The 2,795-nt window shown below is 36.6% G+C and overlaps 1 long non-coding RNA gene across 1 annotated transcript in view; it reads left to right on the top strand.

Moving 5' to 3' along the window:
* Positions 1-269: 269 nt before the first annotated feature.
* Positions 270-2,795, top strand: part of LOC114400138 — a 2,598-nt gene continuing 72 nt past the window's right edge. Inside the window, exons 1-3 of the long non-coding RNA XR_003663903.1 lie at positions 270-299; positions 703-758; positions 2,793-2,795. The exon at positions 2,793-2,795 is cut by the window's right edge and continues 72 nt beyond it. This is a non-coding gene — a long non-coding RNA (uncharacterized LOC114400138). The remainder of the gene's footprint in view (positions 300-702; positions 759-2,792) is intronic.

Below are 2,795 nucleotides of genomic sequence, written 5' to 3'. Positions count from 1 at the left end.
GTTCTTCTTCTTTCTCCTTGTGTCAAAGTCGCCTGCGCTTCTGTGACTGCAACCACATTGTGGAGATCGTGTTTGTGGAGATCGTGTTTGCCACTTATCCATTGAGGTACGTCCTTTCGTTTTAACATTAGGCGTTCGTCGTTTTAACATTAGGCGTTCGTCGTTTTAACTCAGGGCTTTATTGTTGTATCTCCTTCTGCCTGAGTTCGTGTTTGTCGCAAACTGGGCTGCGCTTCCGTGACTACAACCACATTGTCGAGTTCGTGTTTGTGGAGTTTATGTCTGCGCTTCCATCGAAGGTATGTCTCTGTAGTATGTTAATGATGAAAATCCATTGTTCAATGGTTTGTCTCTGTTGTGATGTTTCGAAACCCTAGTTAGGCACAAAGGGTTAATCGTAACTGAATGTGTAGTGATTTAGGACCATATGTAATTGCCTTAAGCAGTTATTGTAGAATAAATTATGGAGTAACAACAGGGGGGGTTAGGCAATTTTTAGTGGATTTTCAGGAAGGGAGACATGAGGCTATCAAATTTACATAGAGGGTTTCAGGGACAAAGCTTTGATTTACATATTGAATTTCATCCAAATTTTTGACAAGTCATTGTTACTTCCATGAATATTGATATTGTATCATGCTTAATTATATGCATTTGGTTATTCTGATCATTGTGTGTTGTGTGATTATTTCTTCCATGCAGGTACATGATTCCTATTTGTTGTGAGAGTGAAATGATGGGCAGCAGCACCAACTGAGGTGAGTTTATATTTCCTTTTTTTTGTCTTTATCTTGGTTAGTTTGTTATATATTTTTTATTTTATATGTTTGAGTTTTAAATGTGTAAAAAATAGAAATAGAAAGGTCTGCTGATTGCTTAGGAATTCCTTGTTGTTTCATGGCATTCCTTTTGAACCTCAAAAGGTGCTTATGATGGCATTTGGTTAAATTTTTTATTATATGTATTGGGGTCCTTGTGCTGGGTTATTGTTGGGTTTGTTTTGCTTTTTGGAAGGTGGCACTTTTGTGTCTTGTATCTTTTATTTTCAGTACCTTTGGTACTGTTCTGTTTAATTATTTTTTTTGAACTGCAAAGATAATTTATATTGATAATTAGAAGTACCAGTGGTACTACAGATTACAAAGACACATTACATCAGAAAATAGCCATATAGGCACCCAACAAAATACAACATATAAAACCAGCCCTTCCTAATAGTGTTAAATAAATACTAAAGACATTGCTGAGGACCACTGTGTAAAAGAGACAGTGAAGTCCTTTTCCCACCCCTTCAGCCAGGTCCACATAAGGAAAAGAGTGGTGTCTGCCAATTTAGAGATATCAAAGGATTGGTTTTGAAAAATTATATCATTCCTAACTTTCCAGATTGAGTTTGTGACTGCCAGCCACCAAATTTTCCATCTTCTACCAACAGCCTGTGTTCCTACAGTAGGAGCATGTTGGACAAAATTATCCATTGGTCTACAATGGATGGTTCTGTGTTCCTTCACCCAGGATAGGAATTCCCACCACAGAGGTTGAATTTTTTCACAGGTGAAAAATAAATGGGGAACAGACTCAGGCTTGCTGTGGCAGAAAGGGCATAGATCATTATTAATTAGAATTTGCCTCTTGGCCAGGTTGTCCTTAGTGGGAAGTCTATCCCATAACAACCTCCAGGCAAAGGATCCCATATCAGCCACTATATGATTTCTTTGAGAGGAAATTGAGTACAAATCTGGAAATTGATCTTTGAGTGGAATTCCATCCTCAGCCTAGGCATCTTCCCAGAACAAAATTTGATCACCCCTACCCATCTTCCAGCAGAATTGTTTAGAGACAGCAGTCATATTGTGATCTTGATTGAGTGCCTTTAGGTCAGCCCACCAGGTGGAGAAATGTTGTTTGTGAGGCCCCTGATCCAATCCTCTCCAACCCTGATATTTAGAAATCAGGATCCTATTCCACAACTGTTCTGGTTGGTGAAACATGTACCATTTCCACTTGATTAGTAGAGAATTATTTAAAATTCTAAAATCTTTGATCCCCAATCCTCCTGCATCTCTAAAAGCACAACATTGTGTCCAAGATACCCATGCAATCTTCTTCTGTTTAATATTAATATACATATTTTTGCCTTCCAAAAAAAAAGGATAATCCAATTGTCTGCAATGCAGGATATTAGCTGCTTCCAGAGCCCAATTGACTCCACCACCTATAATCCCAAATTGAGTTTTGCCAAAATTAATGTTTACACCAGAAGCTAATTCAAATCCTCTTAGTAAAGCATTTAGAAGTAGAACATATTTGAACATATCAAACTTTTTAAAAGTAGAACACATTCTGGAACTTAAATGAAATAAAAAGGTTAAAAAGGAAAGACCAATAGAAAACATAATATAAACGGAAGCATGAGCTATATAAGCAAGCTGAAAAAAAAACCTGGACAAGGAAGCATTTCAAACTTTACAGTGACTGGGTAATTAGGTTAATGGGTGGACAGGCGCTATGATTCTTTGAATGCCATCATCTACCTTTAATGATTCACATCTAAATTGGTCCCTGTTTAATTAAATTAATTAGTTATTGCTTTAGTTTGACTGGATAGAAGTATGATATGTATTCTTAAAAAATTGTCAATGAGCTGTTTGATAGAATGACTGAAAAAGGCTTTAAATACACTCTAAGTATAATGTCTTTTGAGAGTCAATGTATCACCATGAAGTGAGAGTCATATTGTTGATAAAAGGCTTTAAATACATTGTGGCTAATTTCTGTATGGTTTTTTTTAGGGC

Source organism: Glycine soja, chromosome 19 (assembly GCF_004193775.1).
Source record: "Glycine soja cultivar W05 chromosome 19, ASM419377v2, whole genome shotgun sequence".
NCBI lineage: Eukaryota > Viridiplantae > Streptophyta > Magnoliopsida > Fabales > Fabaceae > Glycine > Glycine soja.
The sequence above is the reverse complement of the archived record's forward strand: the minus strand, read 5'-3'. Positions and strand labels throughout refer to the sequence as shown.